Raw genomic sequence first — 22,494 nt, 5'->3', positions numbered from 1 at the left:
CTGCTCGCTAAGGTAAAATGTCAAACACTTGGCTCCTAAGGAATTCAAGGGGGCAGACTAATGAGCTCAGCTGGTGGAGGCATGAATTGTCTTTAAGGAGAATCCAAAGTGCACAGTGGAGGACAGCAGCACTTCACTCCCGGCCCACGCATCGAGAAATATGTGAGGTGTATCAATATTACGTTAATGTTCCAGGAAAAGAGAAGCTGACCTTTTGTTTTTGAGCTTTGTCTCTAAACCAACAGACTCTATTACGGATTTAAATAGATACAATCCGTAGTTAGAATTATTCTGTCGCAAAGGTTTAAGCGAGGGATAAGAACAGAGATTCAAAAATACCATAATGACAGGACTTGGTGGATTATTTGAAAAAAGAAAGTTATATCCTTTTTAGAAAACTGACTGTTGGAGCAACTTTATTCATAACAGCCAGAACATGGAAACAAACCATATGTCCCTCAACTGAGGAATGGATACAGAAATTTAGGCAATGGAATACTACTCAGCAATTAAAAACAAGGAACGCTTAAAAAATTTGCATGCAAATCATCGCTTCTCGGCCTTTTGGCTAAGATCAAGTGTAGTAAAATTTGCATGCAAATGGTGGGATCTAGAAATGATCATCCTGAGTGAGGTATCTCAAAAGTAGAAAGACACACATGGCATATACTCACTTATAAGTGGATATTAGATATATAATATAGGATAATCATACTAAAATCTGTACACCTAAAGAAGTTAAGCAAGAAGGAGAACCCTAGGTAAGATGCTCAATCCTCACTCAGAACAGGGAGAAAACAGGGAACAGGACAGGAGCCTACCACAGAGGACCTATGAAATACTTTTCCCAGAATCAAAGAAGATGCTGAGACTCACAACCAAACTTTGGGCAGAGTGCAGGGAATCTTATGAAAGAAGGGGGAGACAGAAAGACCTGGAAGGGACAGGAGTTTCTCAAAGAGAACAACAGAACCAAGAAATCACAATTGTTCTTTTTTGTTTTTTGGGGATTTTTTTTTTGTTTGTTTTTTTGTTTTTGTTTTTTTCTGACACTATACTCCAACCAAGGATCATGCATAGAGATATCCTAGAACCCCTGCACAGATGTGGTTCATGGCAGCTCAGTGTCCAAGTGGGTTCCCTAGTAATAGGAAAAGGAACTGTCTCTGACATGAACTCAGTGGCTGGTTCTTTGATCATCTCCCCCTGAGAGGGGTGCAGCCTTACCAGGCCACAGAGGAAGACAACACAATCAGTCCTGATGAGACCTGATAGGCTAGGATCAGAAGGAAGGGGAGGAGGACCTCCCCTATGAGTGGACTTGGAGAAGGGCATAGGAGGAAATGAGGGAGGGAGGGTAAGGTTGGGAGGGGATGAGGGAGGGGACTACAGTGGGGATACAAAGTGAATAAACCGTAATTAATAAAAAAAATAATAAAAGAAACTGAAATTTATTGGCAACTTTACCATGAACGTGTTCTGTTGTGCAGGTATTAAGAAGGATGTTGTCTTATAGATTAGAAAATTCGAGGGCAGTCAGTATGTGTTTTCTTTTGTTTGTTTGTTTTTTTCTGTATCATCACACTGTGTTGAAGTACAAGGTCATGCCCTCATATAATGAATTTATAACTTTAAGGACATAAAGAATCCTGATATGCCCAATCTGAAAAGAAATATTAATCCAGCAGTATGGCTGCTCTAGCAAGGGATGGAATCCAAAGACCTAAATCTATGAGATCTTGGTGGAATAAAGATATGCCCTTAGTGAACACCTTTAATCCCCCTGGCTGAAATACAGACTCGCCTTTACTACACACCTTTAATCTCAAACAATGACATCTAATTGAGGGGCAGACAAAGTGACAAATCAAAGAAAGATTTGACAGAAGGAATCAGAAATAGGATAGGCAAAACTTTCAGGAGAACAGACGGGCAAGAGAAGCTACTTAAGAGGAGCACAGAGAGGGTGTAAGGAACAGACAGTAAAGATAGAGAAGTAGACTACAATACGGGAATACAGCAGAGCTTGTGCAGTCAGTACACTGCAGTTCAGGTGAGTTAGGTGCAGGCAGTTTGATGGAGTTCAGAGGCAGTTTTTCCAAGAACAATTCAGTGAGCAGCCGATAGAAGCCAGTTTGAATCAGTCAACTTGGAGAGCAAGCTGAGAACAGCTAACTTGAACCAGCCAGCCGGTGGTCACAAAGAACTGGATAGGTTAACTGTAAGTCTTTATTCAGCAGTAAGTCTTAGAGGCTAAAAATGTTCTAGGACTAGATTAGCAGACAAAGGCTGGAAGCTGAAAGCTGAAGCTTTCATGGTCCTGGCTTGCAGAAGATTAGATTGTACAAAAGCTGGAAGCTTCCTGGTCCAGGCCTAGGGATAGTTAGTTAGAAATGCTCTGGGTTCAGCCCATGTATTAGTAAAGCTTGAGTACAGCTTACATCTCATCCCATCATCTGAGGAAACAAAAACTACATTTACACAATGCTTCAAACACAGCCATGTAAGAAATAGTTATTCCAAAACTATATTGCTTTTCTAAACATATAACCCGAAAAACACTACCCTGATACATTGAGATCATACATTGACTTCAAAGCAATCTGAATTTTCACACTAACATTCATTAAGTATCAATTTACCTAAAGCTTCAAAGTCTTTTCTTAACTTACAGGGCAAATTAAGTCACCACAAAATGTATTGGCTTGTCTCAAGAGCTAAGAAAGATTATGTGGTCATATAAACTACCTGATAATCTGCTTCACACAAAGCTTTGATATGTCATATCACAAAAGCTTCCCAATATTGTAAAGCTGTGTCTTTACATAAAAATAGTCTGTGGGTCCTTTTATGAAACTTGACACACTCTAGTTAACAAGAAGTTCAATATGTGTTTTTCTCAGTAGGCAAAGACACACTTATGCAGGGAAGCCAGAAACTCGATGTGTCTGTTTATAGGGCCCTTCTTTGAAGACTATGTCTAACTCTCTTTACTTACTGAATTCTAACATTGTCTCATGAACAGAAATTCATAGAAGATAGACACACATTGTCCAGAGAAGGAAAATTTAGCTGTAAATTTTGGGCCAGGGGGACTGAACCTGCATCATGGGGTACTTAGAGCAGCTGCAGAGATCTGTGAGAAAATAAATGAGCTGTCTTATTTTATTGACATGTGCTGTTCCAGCATAAGGAGAGATAGGGAAGTAGAATTTTGAAATATGTGTGTTAGGTGCAACACACTTGACACATTTCACTTAAGACTCAAAGCATCTAAATAAGCGAGAAATGATAACCCCCAATTTTGCAAGAAAATTTGTATCTCAAGTAACTTTTTCTGTCATATAGTAAAAAAATAACATAAAAATGAATATTTCAACAAATATGCTTTGTCAGAAAGGCTATGCTCTTATAGCATATGCTAGGGAGTTGGGAGCTTTTGTTTTTTGATTTCTGTAAACAGAAAATATGTTTTCCTAGGCAGAAAACTTGAAATGAATTGCAGGTATACTATCGAAGACTGCAGAAGAAAAGGAGGCAAGCTTAGTAATGGGACTATGGGCAAAGGTATAGGTATAACAAACAAAAATCAACAGAGATTGTAGAGAATGCAGTGTAAAATCAAAGACACAGAAAGGAGAACAAGTAACATCTCTAAGCTAGATGGGGAGAAATAAGAAAGCAAATCCAGAACCTATAGGTATGCATCCTGAAGAGAAAATTCCAGTGGATAAAGGCTTTGTTGGCTAAATGGGGCCAGTGTCAACATGACATAACAGGGAAAAATCTGACTAGCATAGACCAAACTCATTCAGAGTTCCATGACTGCTTCTCCTTAGTAAACTATCTGGGAGAAGAGCTCAACGGAGCCCTTTGATAGAGTCCAAAGCCATCTATATGCTGGAATAGAGAATGACAGAGATCCAGACATGTAATTAAAAAATAATGAACCACTGTGTTAACACGACTCAAAGTTAGTGAGGGAAGTCTGAATTTCCTCTGTATTCTCAACCCAGTGGCACACTGAACAATCAGCAAATGAAGCCCTGGTCTGTAGGAAATCCTAATCATTGGCTTTGTGTGTTCTTCTGTAAAAGAGTAAAGATATGTTTCTAGAAAACAATGTTTAGGTGTCAAATGCAGCACCTATTTGTTATGAGAGAGGGCTAAGATAGTCAAGTGAGAACATATATTAGCCCCTTCACCCATTTTATGACCTCGACTCCAAAATAAATGACATCACCTTTTATTGCATATTTGTTGTACTTTGATTTTGTTTGTTCACTTCCTGTTTCTCATTTATTTACTTGATTGGAGTCTTAGGTAAAACACAGAAAGGATATAGCACCTAGAGTATGTATTTCAAAATTCTGCTATTCTCTCTTTCCTTATGTTGGAACAAGGCTTATCAATAAAAGAAGACAGCATATTTGTTCCTGTCATAGGTCTCTAGAGCTGTCACAGGGTGCAGGTTCAGGCCCTCCTGCTCAAATTCTACAAAAAGCCTCTCAAACATTCTTAGTTTACATTTTTGAGCAATAGTTAATCATAGAATTTTTAAAAGACTAATAGCAGTTGAAAATAAAAAAAAATTGAAATTAGGTCATGATCCCATTTCCAAAGTCAATCCTTGTTAGCACTGTTTCTCAGTGCCTGTCCAAATGTAGTTGGATTTTCTTGTTTCCTGTACAAACATCCTATAGGTGGCCAGTTCTCAAATGCAGTTTTAAGGCCAGCAGCATGGGACCTTGGGAACTTTCTAGAAATGCAAATTATGGGAACTCCTGGCAGACCTACAGAAACAGAAACCAATGTTGAAATTCACCAATCTGTTTGCTAACAAGCCCTCTTGGTATTATGATGTATGTTGAAATTTAGGAACCATTTATGCAGTAACTACTCTACATTCTGATTTCTTTGCTCAACATTATCATATTCATATTTAATATCATGATTAGCATAGTCATTTAACTAAAGATGCTTAAGATGCCCCTAGACTAGGTGATTTGCTTAAACATTTGATCACTCTTTCAGTCATTTTGTAATACTCTATACACATTCTGTGTAACAGATAAGTGCTACAGGTGCTGTGGATATAGGATTTGAAGGAAGACTATTTTACTTAATCATAACACATAGTTCTTTCCTACTTTTCCCTATTATACTTTATGATAAAATTAAGTATCTTTTCTGTAATGTAAAGCCTTGTTCCTTGTGTTTTTGAAGGAGGAAAATAAGATCTTAAACTGTGATAACCCATCATGATACTAAAATAGTATATTATTTTTCCTTCTTTCACACTAAATTGAAAAAAAAATAAAAACTCAGATAGCTCAGTTGATGATTCAGTTCTGCTCTTTCTGTCCCTCACAGAGAGACATTAGAAGCTCTGGTTCATCTTCAAAAACAATTTATTATCTGATTTTGTGCTAAAAATGTGAAGTTCCAGCTATTTCATGCAATTCCTTTTTTAATTAATTACAATTTATTTACTTTTTATCCCAGCTATAGCCCCCTCCCTCATCCCCTCCCAATCCCACTGTCCCTCCCTCAGCTCCTCCCATGCTGATCTCCTCTCTCCAGTACATTCTTCTCTTCTGATCCTAGGTACCCAGAGAGGATTTCAGTGTCCACATTAGTGCCCTTAAACCTCACAGAAACATCATCTATAGGCCGGACTGGCTGGATTTGAATAGGTGGTCACAAAAGATCCATGCTGACACAGAAAATAACGACCCATTTAGCCCCTTGCAAAATGGACTGGAACATACCGGATTAACATCCCCCACCTGTTTCTATGAAGCACCAACCCCTTAGTTTCTAATAAGTGACCAAGGATATGAATAACTTCACCTAACAGAAATAAGCTAATAATGTTACATTTTAAAGGGGAAGGATCTGATACAATTTCAGAAGACTTGTAGGGACAATTACCACCGCACGGAGAAAAGACACAAATTGTTAAGTAAACAGAATATGATTCAGGATGAAGAGATGTCTGTTTTCACAGACACTATAGATACTGAAAACTTACACCTTAAATGATCATCACAGTATTCAAATTTTCTTCCTAATCTCAATTTTTTAACAGGATGCTATTATTTTTTTTTTAAAGATGGAAGGTCATCTACCTGAAGGTCATCTACCCCATCTCTTCCAGGATTTTTATTGTTGTTTGTGATAGTATTGATGAGATCTGATAAGCTATTAGGGGAGGAAGACCTCCCCTAACAGTGGACTAGGGGAGAAAGATGGGGAGGGGTGAGAAGGAGGGTGGGTAGGTCTGGGAGGAGATGAGGGAAGTGGCTACAGCTGGGATACAAAGTGAATAAACTGTAATTAATATAAAAAAATAAAAGAAATTTAAAAAAGAACCTGAATCAAGTATAATGAAATATTTACAAAGCATTTGGAAGAAGATTGACTTTCTAATCTTAGAAGTAGCAAAAGACCTCTCAAAGAAATACTGGGTGAAATAGAAATGAATGAATGAATACTAAAGGGTAAACAAATGCTCAAAACCCCACTGCACTAACTAGAAATGAATGTTATATTTTGTTTTTCATTATTATTATTGTTATTTACTATAATTTATTCACTTTGTATCCTGGCTGTAGCCACTTCCCTCATCTCCTCCCAGACCTACCCACCCTCCTTCTCACCCCTCCCCATCTTTCTCCCCTAGTCCACTGTTAGGGGAGGTCTGCCTGCACTGAGGACAGCCTCCTTTGTCTCCACTGCCTCTGCTGCTCCTGTGCTGCCTCCACTGCTGCCTCTGCCATTAAAGGGGAAGTACCTGGGGATTGAGTCCCCAGGAGATGTCCACGGAGAAGTCCATGGTTGACCTCTGTCCTACTGGTCTCAGTTCAGGGTTTCTTCCCTTTCTCTCTGAAGCCTCAATGTTGTTGTTTTGGGTTCAGCTGCCCCTCGCTCAGCAATTTCAGAGTTTCAGAGTTTCAGATGCTCTGCCCCTCAGATATGGTTGTGCTGGTAGCTGCCAACTCAGATCCCCTAGGGTTTGTTTGTTTGGTTGGTTGGTTGGTTGGTTTTGTTTTTGTTTTTGTTTTTGATGACCATTGCTTGTTGTTTCATGCAACTAAAGTTGGTAACTGGTATGAATTATTTCCAGTGGAAAAACCGAGTATCATAAGCACCTTAAGTTAAAGCATCATACATGTAATTTGGTCTTTTAATGCTTTCTGGCATACTGTGGGTTTTCATTAATGCATTCCCAAATACACAAGGTCAATTTGGGAGACAATGGTGATGGTGTGGGAGTTTAAATATGTATAAGGGGGTTTCACTATGCCCTTCAGGCCACATATGCTCCTCCATGAGCTTTGTCTCTTCTCAGGAATCTGTCTACCCTAACTCCCAGGGCCCTGAAGTTCGGGTCACAATGCAAAAAACAGGATACAGTTATGAAGATCTGAACCATAGATAAACTAAAATCCTAATTAATCTCCCTGATGGGCAAAAACAAGCAGTAGTAGACAGTGGACTATTGTGTACATGGTGGAACAATTTGCCTTCTTTGGAAGCATTTTAGATTATAATTAGTGAAATAAATATTTGCAGGAAAACAAATTAGAAAAAATAAACTGTTGATCTTGTAAGAAACAATACAAACACAATTTCCTCTGTAAATTAATAAATCAGTTTGCCTTGGCTCTTAACTCTTAGCATCTTGGATGGACTTCCCAAGTCAGCAGACAACAGAAAAAAATCAATGATGAATTTTGGAGTAATTAACTAGGAAATGGGGCTAACTTGAAACTAACATTTAGGCTAGGGTCAGATAGTAGGGGAGAAGAACCTCCCCTATCAGTGGACTACCGGAGGGACATAGGGGAAGAATAGGGAGGAAGGATAGAACCAGGAGGGGGTGAAGGAGGGGGCTTCAGCCAGGATACAAAGTGAATAAATTGTAATTAATAATAATAATGATGATGATGATGATGAAAGAAAATGACATTTGGACCTAGGACGCCTGGTGAGTTGGGTCTCAGTATTGCTTACGAATTAACCATATACTCTTCTCACATAGCATCTGAAACTATTCACATGTTTAGGCTCAGTGGAGTAAAAGGAAAACATGAAGCATGTGTGGGCATGAGCAGAGGAGAGTATGATTCCGTGATCACATATGAGAGAGGGTGGTATGCTTACTACAGGATCCTTGGATCATTTTCAATGTGTAGTTTATGTATACTATAGCGGAGTGGTTGATTGTATACATCCTGTACCTGGTTCTAAAATAGCAAGCAATAATTTGATAAACTGGTGAGAATTCTCAATAGAGGAATATAGAATGGCAGAGAAACACTTACAGAAATGCTCAATGTCCTTAGCCATCAGGGAGATGCATATCAAAACGACCCTCAGATTTCACCTTACACTCATCAGAATGACTAAGATCAAAAACTCAAGTGACAACACATGCTGGAGAGGTTGTGGAGAAAGGTGAACCCTCCTTCGCTGCTGGTGGGAATGTAAACTTGTACAACCACTTTGGAAATCAATCTGGTGCTTTCTCAGACAATAAGGAAAAGTTCTTCCTCAAGATCCAGCTATACCACTCCTAGGCATATATCCAAAATATGCTCAAGTACACAACAAGGACATTTGTTCAACCATGTTTGTAGCAGCTTTATTCATAATAGCCAGAACCTGGAAACAACTCTGTCCCTCAACGGAGGAATGGATACAGAAATTGTGGTACATTTACACAATGGAATACTACTCAGCAATTCAAAGCAAGGAACATATGAAATTAGCAGGCAAATGGTGGGAACTAGAAAAGATCATCCTGAGTGAGGCATCCCAGAAGCAGAAAGACACTCACAGTATAATACTTGTCATATCTCTTAAAGCCATCAGCTTCAGTTTGTGTTGTGGGCCTGCCATGAGGTGTGGATGATATACAAGAAAGGTCACACTATTTAAAATAATGACTCTGCTCTCCAGCAGTTATCAAATGCTAATAGCTTTTTAGCTAGGAGCAAGACTCCATGCTCACCTCCCAGCCCTCATCCTTGGATTTGATCTTGACCTTTAATGGGTCTTGTGCATGGTGTCAAAATTACTGTAAGTTCATACGTATAATTGTCTGGTTGTGTCAGAAAAACACCATTTTCTTGAACTCATCTACTTCTTCTAGCTCTTATAATTTCTCCAACCCCTATTTCATGAACATTCCTGAGTCTTGAGGTACAATATAAATGTCCTATTTAGACATGAGACCTCCAAAGTTCCAAAGTCACTTATTTGCTGCACACTGACCAGCTGAGGGTCTTTGTGTTAATTGTCATCTACTGCAAAATGATGCCTCTCTGATGAGGAATGAGAAATCCAATATATTATCATTTTAATGCAACATACACTTAGCAAAATTATGCTAATAAGTGTACTTCAATAGACTACAGTCTATCTAGCCACAGAGTCTTGACCTCTTTGACAATGCCAAGTGTGGCAAGCTGGAAGTCTAGTATACAGTGCCTTAAATCCAACCACAATGTAGTTGATTATTCATGACACTAATAGACATATCTAACTATTTGTTGTTTTTAGCTCCCATGGTTCACAGATCAGTGAGAATAAGGATTACTTTTCTCCTCTGGTATCATACATAGCTTGTTCTAGTACTGTGAAAGCTAGAAAGTAGGGATGAATCTTCCAGGTAATTATCCAGAAAAACAAACATCTTCCTTTTGTTCTCATGTGTACCTGCTGACATTTAATATCTAGATATGTATGTTTCATTTGTAATGACCATACAAGTTATGAAGCTAATAAGGGGCCAGGATGATGAAGGAAACTTTTGAGCAAGAGGAGATAGAATATACAGTATTAGAAAGTGAGAAAGGAAAAAAAAAATGTATTAAAGAGGGTAGGAGTGGGTGAAGCGAATTTGAGAAAAGATATGTAGCACTAAAGTCCTTTGAAAAATCTATATGGAAACCTATTACTGTAGAAGGTTCCTAAATTATATGCATGTGCATATATAAAAAGAATGTAAATGGAGTTACCCATAGGAAGAGGAGGATACTTCAGCAAGATATCTTGCATTACCAAAGAAAGAACCCTAATTCCAGGGTTCCTTTTTGAGAGTTATTGGTCAAAATGTTCCTTAGACCCCTAAACATTACATGATATTGCCATTGCTCCTGGTTAGCCTCTGCAGCCTGACACTGAGACCTATTGGTGAAAACTCCATAAAACGGAACTATAAACACAGAGAAAGCAAAGGCTGTTTTTTTTTCCTAAAGTTTGTTTCTCATTTTCTATCCTCCCTTCTGTAACTAAACCATGTTCCCAAGGATAAAACAAATAACATATTATCCTTGCATCTTCAATTTCTATACCAGTATCTATTCCTCAGAAATGCTAGTGATTGTAGGTTGAATTAAACAAATATTGTAAATTCATATTAAAACATGATATGTTAAATTGAATTAAATAAAGAGTAGGTATAAAATATTTACCAGTGCATATAAATATTATTAGCTTTATGCCCCAAGTGCAGTGATAGAGAACAAGGGGTTCATACTTGCAAATCCTGGACATTGAATCCTTTATCTACTAATGTTTATCCATGGGGATATGTGATATTTTTCAAAATGTCCACAAAGCATTCTTTTCATTATCTACATAAAGAATATAGTAATAAGGCTGAGCAATATTGATGATAAAATAAATTATCACTATAATTCATAACATTTATTTAATGTATCTCACACATAAGATATACCAAAAATATTAGGAAGTCTCTACCTAGCAAAATAAAAACAGGATAGAACCGGCTGCTACTAAGTTAAATTCTTAAATGTTGCTTCAGCTTAATTAGAAGTAGGAGACAATTATTACTGTAACCTTAATCAAACTCAGGAAACAACTGAGCAGTTATTCACTGGGAAAAGGGCAAGCAGTATTTAAGTGAATTCTAAACTTGACCTCTGGAGAATTGATTGTGAACTTCACTCTTGACATGATGGCTAAATAAACAATTACTTATTAACTGCTGCCTGGAGGTTCACTTTTTAATCTCCTCAACTAGCGATAAAGTGAAGATTTGATTTGGAGATTTAAAATCAGGCTATAGACAATTTGCAGCTTAGGTGAGAAAGTAACAGAAAACAGGGAGTCTTGGGTCAAATGGCAAAAATACAATTTAGTTGTTGACTAAGAAGATAGGCTGAGGAGACATTTCTAAAGTTAAATTTACTTGGAACAATTTACCCTCTATGGATGAATGACTGGGACACTCCTTAATATCACTTAATGGTTTTCCCCGGAAGGGCGTTAGCACACTGCCGTGCCCTCACATGCTCTTTTCATGGCAGCAGCAACACCTCTATGCCTCTATATCGTCGAAAATACTACTGAAATGACAAACGTGATGGTATGGGTGATAGAACAGGGAGGTGTTTAGCACTGGGCAGGTTAATCAAAGACCAATAGGTCAAAGGATCTCAAAGATCGGGATGGAGCTGAGTATCAATCATAGGGTAAAGATGTTCTGGACCGGATAACAGTTGTATCCTTCCTTACAAAGGTGCCCATCTTCATGTGTAAAGTAGAAAGTTAAATCTTCAATCTCATGGAATTTGAGTACACAGAACAAGAACAGGGTAAGAATTTTTGTGCTTCTGTGTTTGTTCCATATTTAGGATCAGTGCTTCACTCGTCTCAGAATTGACAAAAGAATCAAGAATTACCAAAGATATTCTTTAAAATGGACACTTCAAGGTTGTTTTGCATTTTCTAGAAATAATTCTCAAGTAGTACAAATCTTTTTTTGTACTACTTCCACAATCCTTCAGATCACATGTGTGTCATTTAATGTCAGTACTGTCCCTTTTCTTACAAGGAGTTCATATCTATGAAAGTTGCCATGTAAGAACTTGTGGAGCACTAAAGAGATCCTGAAGGACTCTCACTGTCTCTGGTAAGTCTTTATGTGTGAAGAGATAGTTGAAATTCCATTATTAAGATAGTATCCAATAATGTCATTTATTTTGCATATTGCTGCTACAAAGGGGTATCAACATTATAGTGGTTCAATAATTAATGTTCAATAAATACTTCCTGAGTTTAAAATAATGCAAAACAAGAGCAGCAAAAGTTTTAGAGCCTATTACTGAAAATCAATATCTTCCTGTCAAGCAGTTGCAAATGGTTTAAATCTTCTTCCATTTATTCAATAAATTGTCAACAAACTCCACACTTTCTAGATCTCTTGATACCCCAATATGGTCAGTTATTCTTAAAGAATATAAGATTAGAATGTTATACAATGTGTAAATGTAGTCTTTATTTCCTCAGAAGAAGGGATGAGATGAGAGCCATACTCAAGATGAATGAATACATGGCTTGGGCTGAGCTCCAAGTGTTTCTTTCTTTTTTATTAATTACAGTTTATTCACTTTGTATCCAAGATGTAGTCCCTTCCCTCATCCCTTCCCAATCTCACTCTCCCTTCCTTGTCCCCTCCCAACCCCACCCTTTCTCCTTCATCTCCTCCCATTCCCCTCTCCAATTCCACCTATATGGGAGGTCCTGCTCCCCTTCCCTCTAACCCTAGTCTTTCAGGTCTCATCAGGACTGACTGCATTGTCTTCCTTTTTTGCCAGGTAAGGCTATTCCCCACTCGGGGGAGGTGATTAAAGAGCCAGCCACTGAGTTCATGTCAGGGACAGTCCCTGTTCCCATTACTAGGGAACCCACTTGGACACTGAGCTGCCATGGTCTACATCAGTGCAGGGGTTCTAGGTTATCTCCATGAATGGTCCTTGGTTGGAGTATCAGTTTCAGAAAAGACCCCTGTGGCCAGATTTTTTGTTGTTGTTGTTGTATTGCTCTCCTTGTGGAACTCCTGTCCCGTCCAGGTCTTTCTATCTCCCCCTTCTTTCATAAGATTACCTGTACTCTACCCAAAGTTTGGCTATGAGTCTCAGCATCTTCTTTGATACCCATCTGGGAGGAGGCTTTCAGAAGCCCTCTGTGATAGGCTCCTATCCTGTTCCCTGTTTTCTTAAACTTAAGTCATTTGCAACATGTTAAATTTACTTTACTTGGCATGCTATGTTAATATAAGAAATTGGGCATTTGCATGTCTAACAGAGAAAAGGCAAAGCAAAGTTAAGGGAGGTTTTCTTGTATTATAAAACTTGCTTTATAATTAGAGGGTAAATAATACTAAGAAGTCATTCTGCAATTCCAACAGAAACCAAATATTGTTCTTTATCTCTATCTTCTACAACATTACCTTTAATTCTCCTGCATTTTGATTTATCTTGATGCTTAAAATAAATGTTGGTAATTAAAGAAGAAAAATGTTTCTTTTACAAGAATTTATTTTATTAAAAATATGTAAAGAGGACCATACTCTTTGAAGACTTCTTCCTAAATTTCCTTGCTTAAAAGTTTTCCACAGGATCACCCATAAACACAGTATCTACAAGGAAGACAAGGCATACTTCAGTCTGTCATTTGTACTGACTTATCAGAGCTAATGTATACATTCTTTCTTTCTGTGGTTGAGGTATTTGTCCCTCAAAATTCATCACAAAACTTCATAGTTGTTGGAACATTACTAAAGTGTTCTTTTAAGAGGTATCATGTATTGTGAGGTATCATGGGGGTTCCATTTTCAGGAATGTCTCCATGGAACTATTAAGTATAAATTGTTTATTTACAGCATAGGTACAAGTTAAATAAGATTGCACTGCTTTTTTCACAAACTAATTCTCAAACTCTTTTAGATAAGGTAATTTTAGATGAAGAGAAGAAAGTTTTTATGAGCAAAATATTAAATGATTCCATTCAATTCAAATGATTGCTGGGTTGACACAATGGTGATAGAGAATTTCTTTCTCTAACAGTAAAACACAAACATGTTATAATGTAAGGTAAAATGTTAGCCCTGATCCTCAGGAAGAAAATTAGCTATTACACAAATAATGTTTCAATGAGTAAATTCTAGTTGATCTCTGAGGGTTTTTTTTTTTTTTTCTTTTTGCTCCATGTCCTATGTCAGTGGAATACACCACCAGTATACTGACAGGATTCCCTCAGGGACAGAAGTGAAAGGAACTGACTTTCTAAGATTAGCAGGGCAGGCTACACAAAAACAAATCTCCAGACACAGATATAGTTTGAACACCATAATCACACAAGAGGCTAGTAGGATAGTGTTTCCCACGACATCATGTGAAGTAAGAAGCAATTTACAAGGCTACACAACAATGTCCCTCTGTGAATTCAGAGGCCATAAAAATAATGGCTCTTCTCATCTCAGCACATGCGCTGGACTGACAGTTGCTTTTCAGTAAAGGGTGAAGCCTGGAGATCCTCTATGCTAGGATTTTGGCTACTTTGATCTTGTGAAGGTAACAATAGCTGTAGTTTCATGAGTGTGATAGCAATGCTATATCCGGGAAACAGCATTTCACATAATTCTTCCCTATATCAGATTATACTTTGAAAATTTTGTACGTGTATATAATCTACTTTTCTTTATTCTTGAGAATGTCATACATGTATATAACGAAATACAATCATATGTAGTTTTATTTTCCCCTTCAACCCTTCACATAGCCTCCCTACATAGCACAATCCTAAATCTCTGTTTTTGGTTTTGGTTTTGTAAAAAATTAAAACACTAAGTCCAATTATTGCTACATGCGAATGGGTGTGAGACCATAAAACACCAGTGACCACATGTCCAAAGAAAAGTACCCCCTCCCCGCTTTCTCTCCAGCCATCCATGTACTGTCAATAGTTCCTCTGCATAGGATGTGGGCCTTGAGAGCCCTTTCTCCAACCATGCTGAAGTTTTAAGCTTAGGTCTAATCATGTATGTATATGCTTATTTACTTCCTTCCTTCCTTGCTTGCTTGCTTACTTATTTTTGAGAGCTGTTCCTAGAGAGTCATACAAGGTAAATGTGGCATTGCCTTCCTAAATGTGTGTATACATAGACCCTTAATCCAATACTAGTCAAGATGGTTTCTGCTAAGAAATTGAATACAGCAATGACACAAAAGTAGAACTAGATTGAAAGGCAAATATAATTAAAAGGCAATAGAAAAATTAAAATAGATATGAAGATAAATGTTATTGACTCAAAAAGCCTGAAAAACTTCATACCATGAACAAATGTTTAGGAAGGTTGTAAACAGATGGTGGAAGAGATCATTGACAGAGTGAATAAAACACTTGATATTTCTGTATATTTACAAGAATATCCACACACTTCAGTGCCCACAACACTCCCAACTACTGCAAACCCCTTCTGTGACCACATGACATGCCACTCATTGCAGTCATTTTAACTGGAAAGGTTTTTAAAGCATAACAGTTTTGCAAAGAATGGACACATTAGTGATCTGTGTATTTTGTGGCATTTGATTTAATTTACAGCTCAATGAACTTGTCTCTGACTGTTGGAAATTGATGCTTTATATTTGTTTATCTTCTGCCTCTCCTTCCTGATCATAATTTTGAACACTAAGAAAATTTTTTAAGATGTAGCCCATAGGCATCTCAGTATCTAAGTGGGTTCCATTGTAATGGTAACAGGGACTGTCTCTGACATGAACTGATTGGCCTGCTCTTTCATTACCTTCCACTGAGGAGGGAGCAGCCTTACCAGGCCACAGAGAAAGACAATGCAGCCAGTCCTGATGAGACCTGATAGACTAGGGTCAGAAGAAAGGGGAGGTGGACCTCCTTTGTCAATGGACTTGGGGAGAGGGGAAGAGGCATGGGTAGAAAAGAGGGGAGGGTCAGATTGGGAGGGAACAAGAGAGGGGGCTACAGTTGGGATACAAAGTGAATAAACTGTAATTAATAAAAAATAAATAAATTAGAAAGAAGAAAGTAAATGAGTGATATATGAAATTTTTATTTTGTACTTTTCAAATTTCTCAGTGAAAAAATGAAAAGATATTTTATTTATTCAAGCAAAATGTAGTAAAGCACATACCTGATAAATAACATAATTATAGCGCATATCTAATAAATAACTTACCTATTACTTACATGTATTGGGTAATCATTTATTTTATAATTTCGCTGGATTGAGAAATCAGTAAAACATGCCTCTTGGAGCGTCTGCCAGTAATTTCTAAGTCATTAGATAAAGAGGGCTCTGACCTTATCAAAAATTTAATCTATTAACGGATTCAGAAGTCCAGGAGACTGTTTGGAGAAGCCAGAACTGTGGGAGATGGGGCACAGGCGGTAGGAGCGGCTGGACCTGGGGAAGGCAGGCACAGATGGAAGAAGCAGGTCCCTGGGGGCATTTTTGTAAAGGTCGTACCTTACTTGGATCTCATCTGCTTTAGGTTTTCCTAGACATCTTTACTTGAGTAGCCTTCTCCCATTCAGCTCTTAAAAGCATAAATGAATAATTCCATTGGATCCACAAGCCAAAATAAAAGCAAACAAAAAAATCATTTAAATTGTTCTGCAGCTATTTTTTCACAACAATGAAGACAATACTTGCCATACTTCATTAATATATATGTAAGTAACAATGAAGAAGTAAAGGTGCCAGAGAGATAGCTAATTGGTAAAAGCGATTGTCACCTACAATGAGGACCCAAGTGAATTCCATCCTGAGAATCCATGACTCTCTCTATTGTCTCCTTACCTTTGGATATATACAATGGTACACACATGGATACATATGCAAACATACACACACACATGCACACACTCAAGTACACACACATATGCACACCCAAACACACACAGACAAACACATACATGTACACACACACATACATACACATACACTCATGCACAGACACACATAATACACATACAAACATAAATACACACACAGACACATAGACACAGATGTACACTAAAGAAATAAATGCATGTAAAATATAAAAGTAAGGAAAATAAGAACATAATTTGAGAACCTTTTAAATATACATAACCATATAAGAAATCAACTGTAATATTATTTGCAGTTTCTTTTAAAGTTAAAACAAGCCTTGAATGTAACCACAGTTCCACTTCTACATAGCATCTACATAGTTACCTATGTCAAATTAAATATGAATTCACTCTCTTAAATGACTGGTTATACCATCTTCAAATATTTATAATAAACAACATATTGGAACAGCTTATTGGTTATAAACAGGAACAGTAAGGAATAAAAACAGAAAAATGAAGACATTAAATGAGGAAGAAGCATAAAAAAGAAAGAGTTGAACATCTATCAACAATTTTTATTGACAGCTTATAATAAAATTGCTTATATTATGTTTGGACAACAGTGATAAACAAAATATATCCCTGATTATTATAGAGAATCATTTTAATATGAGGGAAGATGGACTCTCAGACATGGAATATAACTTATGTTAATAAAAAGTATTAAACATGTTAATGAATAGAGTAAATAGTAGTTTGAATCTGCATCCATTCAACTCTAAACCATGTTTCCTTCATAATTACATTCAACTATACCTTCTGTATCATCCCAGAAAGGATTTATTTGCACATAGATAGGTGTTTGAACTTCAGGAGCTGAGAATAGTAATGGCATTATGATTATCACTAATATCTAGTAATTGCTAACATTTTTATAGTACTTACTAAGTGTTCAGGGATTTTCCTCTGAATCTAACATATGTTTTAAGAATTTTATTTAATTATCATAATAACAACAACTGAAGCATAGAAAAGTTAAGCATCATGGTAGCAAATGGCAGAACCTAAGCTTGGTATATGTGTGCCCTTATTCTACTGTCTCCAATAAATGTCACTGGAGGTCTATGGACTTATGAGCCCATATAGTAGTGACCACATTTAGCATATAGTTAAACTAGTAGGTAGAGTATATTTACTGATCTAAATTTTTCACTGTAAAAGACACCCTTTGTCATAAAATCTTAAAAATCACTGGTCTGACCAGCTTTCAGACCTGGTTTGGCCGTTAAGTTTTAGTCTTGCAAAATGTTTAGATATTGGGACTTGTAATGTCTATCTGGGATAGCTGGTGATAGGAGAGACACAGATGTGATTAACTTTTCCACTTTTTCAAACTGGTGTTCAGCTAGTCACCATGGATTTGAGGGCATTAAGAGAAAATTAGGTCTTCCCAGATTATATAGTTCTAAATTATTGCTGTACAAGCCTGTGAGCTAACAAAAAGTAGTTATAACACTGAAATTGGTAGTGTTTTTCCATGTAAGATTATTATAACAATACATAACTGACAGATTGCCCAACACAGTACTTGCTGTACTAGCCACAAATGAAGTTAGGTACGTTTAGTCTCTGAATCTTACAGCAATAAAACTTTGTACTATACTTTTGGACACTAAGGAAAAGCTCTGCCTGCCATAAGCAGCAATGAAATGATGAGCTGCTTCCAATTCCTACCCTGAGGCACAAATGTATTTCTGTTCTAATGTGTTTTATGGTTTTTCTAAGACTTGGTTAAAGATACAACTCATTTTTACCATAAGAAAAACACAAAACTTAATATCTGATACTGCATGTGTTTGTATACTTGGCATATTTCTTGAAACTGAGTGCTCTGAAGAGATGTCTGAGTGTTTATTCATACTAAGGGAAGGTAACATTTTGTGTACATATTAAAATATTACACTGTACTTCACAATATGTACAATTATTATAAATTAAATAAATCAAGATTTATTTGTTTTGATTATTATTTGTTTGAATATTTAAAAGAAAAGAAAATTCTACCTACACTGATTTGATCATTGTATATCAATTTTTATATTACACACACATACACACACAAACACATAAAACACATATACATATATGTACATATACTTGAGGTTTAGAACAGATAAAGCAAACAGCCATTCTTTCTAAATTTCCACCAAAGAAATTAATTTTACCTCTTTTGCCAATTGGTGTTCCTAAAATAAAACAGCAATTCTCTAGAAAATATGGTTAATAGAAAAATGAAAGATATGTGATAGATAAATAGATAGATAGTCTTTCAGAAGCCCTCTGTGGTAGGCTCCTGTCTGTTACTTGTTTTCTCCTACATCCAATGTCCATTCCATTTGTCTTTTTAGTGAAGATTGATCATGTTACCCCGGGTCTTCTTTCTTGTTTATCTTCTTTAGGTGTATAAATTTCATTATGTTTATCATATCTTATAAGTCTAAATATGTGAGTATATACCATATGTGTCTTTCTCCTTCTGGGATACCTCACTCAGAATGATCTTTTCTAGATCCCACCATTTGCGTGCAAATTTCATGATTTCCTCATTTTTAACTGCTGAGTAGTATTCCATTGTGTAAAAATACCACAATTTCTGCATCCATTCCTCCGTTAATGGACATCTGGGTTGTTTCCAGGTTCTGGCTATTACAAATAAAGCTGCTATAAGCATGGTTGAGCAAATGTCCTTATTGTGTACTTGAGCAACTTTTGGATATATGCCTAGGAGTGTTATAGCTGGGTCTTGAGGAAGCGCTATTCCTAATTGTCGAGAAAGTGTCAGATTGATTTCCAAAGTGGTTGTACCAGTTTACATTCCCACCAGCAATGAAGATAGGATAAACATACTAAAATCTGTACACCTAAAGAAGATAAACAAGAAAGAGGATGCGGGGTAAGATGATCAATCCTCACTTAGAAAGATAAATGGGATGGACATTGAAAGTAGGAGAAATTTCTGAGACTAACATTCAACCAAGGACCATGTATGGACATAACCTAGAACCTCCACTCAGATGTAGCCTGTGGTAGCTCAGTAACCAATTGGTTTCCCAAAGTGAGGGGAACAGGGACTATTTCTAACAGGAACTCGATGACTGGCTCTTTGGTCTCCCCACCCCCGAAGGGAGGAGCAGTCCTGTTAGGCCACAGAGGAGGGCTTTGCAGCCAGTCCTGAAGATACCTGATAAAACAGGATCAGATGAATGGGGAGGAGGTCCCCCCCATCAGTGGACTTGGAAAGGGGCACGGTGGAGATGAGGGAGGGAGGGAGGGAGGGACTGGGAGGGAATGAGGGATCGGGACACGGCTGGGATACAGAGTTAATAAAATGTAACTGATAAAAAAAAATAAAATAAAAAGAAAAAAAAAATCAAAAAAAAAAAAAAAAAAAAAAAAAAGAAAGTAGGAGAAAACATTAAAAGGACGGGAGCTTACCACAGAGGGCCTCTGATAGACTCTACCTAGCAGTGTATCAAAGCACATGCTGAGACTCATAACCAAATTGTGCAGGGAATCATATGAAAGAAGAGGTAGTTAATATGACCTGGAGAGGACAGGAGCTCCACAAGGACCTAATATATCTGGGCACAGGGGTCTTTTATAAGACTGTTTCTCCAACCAACGACCATGTATAGATATAACCTAGAACCCCTGCTCAAATGTAGTCCATGGTAACTCAGCATGCAAATGGGTTCCTAGTAAGGGGAACAGGGACTATTTCTGACATGAATTCAATGGCTGGCTCTTACACACACACACACACACACACACACACACACACACACATACACACACACACACATGCATGCACCACGAGGGAGTCCTGCTAGGCCACAGAGGTGGACATTGCAGCCAGTCCTGAAGATACCTGATAATCTAGGGTCAGATGAAAGAGGGAAAGGACCTCCCCTATCTGTGGACTCTGAAAGGGGCAGGGAGGAGACGAAGGAGGGAGGGGCTATGGCTGGGATACAAAGTAAATAACCTGTGATTAATATAAAAAACTAAAAATTATTTTTAAAAGTTTAATTTAGTTTACTTTTAGCTGTATCTCCTGAACTTCAGGAGAAGCTAGTTATTGTGAGCACACTCACACACCAAGGAACACAATGTTTCCACAAGTTGAATGCAAAACTCACGTAAGACACTGACGTTTCATAGCTCAGTATGGAGAAACTGTTCTGTTTGTCACCAACACATACTCAAAGTAATCATGAAACAAATACCCTGTCTGCAAGGACACCAAAATAGAAAACAAAAACAACACAGAGATCATTGTATAGCATCATGTTCAAAACACACTTTAATGAAGAGGCAGCTAAGTGGCCTCATGGATACTAATGCTTTGCTTGTTTTCACTGGTAGCTAGTCATAAATGTTAATTAATTCACTCGGTGAGATTTTTCAGCGTTATCTAAACCCTCACTTGCTCTAGATCATGAAGAACAATGGCGTTGCCAGCTAGTGGAGACCAGACCCAAATACTGTGGGTCAGACCCAGCTTGAAAGCCAAACATACATGAGAAATAATCACACAACTCTCTCTATGCACTGAACACAGCACTGTGTTGTTGTATTTAGTGTATTTAAGCTTTATCTGAACACCATAAGGTTGTCCGCTATTTTATGAATATGGCGAAGCAGCAGAACTACTAAACACATATCTGTAACAACAACCTAAGGGTGTTTATCTACCCTTTGCAGCCGTGAGATGAGAAAATCAATTACTTTCTGCTAGATTCCAGCTTTTAGACATCACACAATATTTCAAATGTTTTCTGAAGTCTTTAATATATATGACCAGTATATATTTTAGTGCCCAACAGATGAAATCACACAAAATAATATTAGTAGTAGTGATATCATCATTATTGCTACTATTAAAGTATTCTAAAAATGCATAAAGATCTTCCTAAATTGACATTAAATAATGGACCCACATGATGAATTCATAAAAGCTTTTGAATTGATGGATAATTTTTATGATTTCTCTGTATTTGTTTCTTTTGATGTAACAATGCCTGTCAATCTTGCACATACCTCTTTTAAATGTATGTGCTGATTCTGATGTCCTGTCTTGACTGGGATTTGAAGTACATTTTTCACTTGGATCCTGCTTGCTCCAGTCCTGAAACCCTTAGGGTTTCAATCAAGGCAATATTGGACATTAGGGTCAAGGCCATTAGGAAGATGCTCTCAGCCCTGGATCAGGAGTGTAGCATGCTCGAAAGCAAGCCTACTAACAGGTTCCTGTTCCGAAGATTTTATCAAGCAGAGAGAACAAAAGGGTTAGTAGTACTAACACACACAGACACACACACACACACACACACACACACACACATTGTTAAAACCAGTATCCATATCTGAACAGACTAGGATCAAAGCCATTTCACACTCACCCCAAGACTATTTTCTCGGAGTAATGTAAACAGCTGTTTCTAGGAATGGCCTTAGATTTTGACTTATATCTATGCCAATACATTTTTGCCTTCAAATGTTTACAGAAATGAGGAAGAACCTAAGACCAAGCAGGACATAATACTGTCTTGTGTTCTAAGCTCTATACAGTCACACAGAAAAGAGACAGCATGCCCATCTCCCACAAAGCTTGTGTTACAGTGCATAATGAAGATCTGCTTCATAACAGGCTTCATTTTCTCACAGTATGTATTACCTTACAGTTTTCAGTACATTGTATTTTTTTTTTTATGTTCATTTACTAGTTCCCATGTCTCTAAGAATTTGGCAAATTCTAAT

The sequence above is a fragment of the Meriones unguiculatus genome, chromosome 14, assembly GCF_030254825.1.
Source record: "Meriones unguiculatus strain TT.TT164.6M chromosome 14, Bangor_MerUng_6.1, whole genome shotgun sequence".
NCBI lineage: Eukaryota > Metazoa > Chordata > Mammalia > Rodentia > Muridae > Meriones > Meriones unguiculatus.
Note: the sequence above shows the minus strand (reverse complement) of the source record.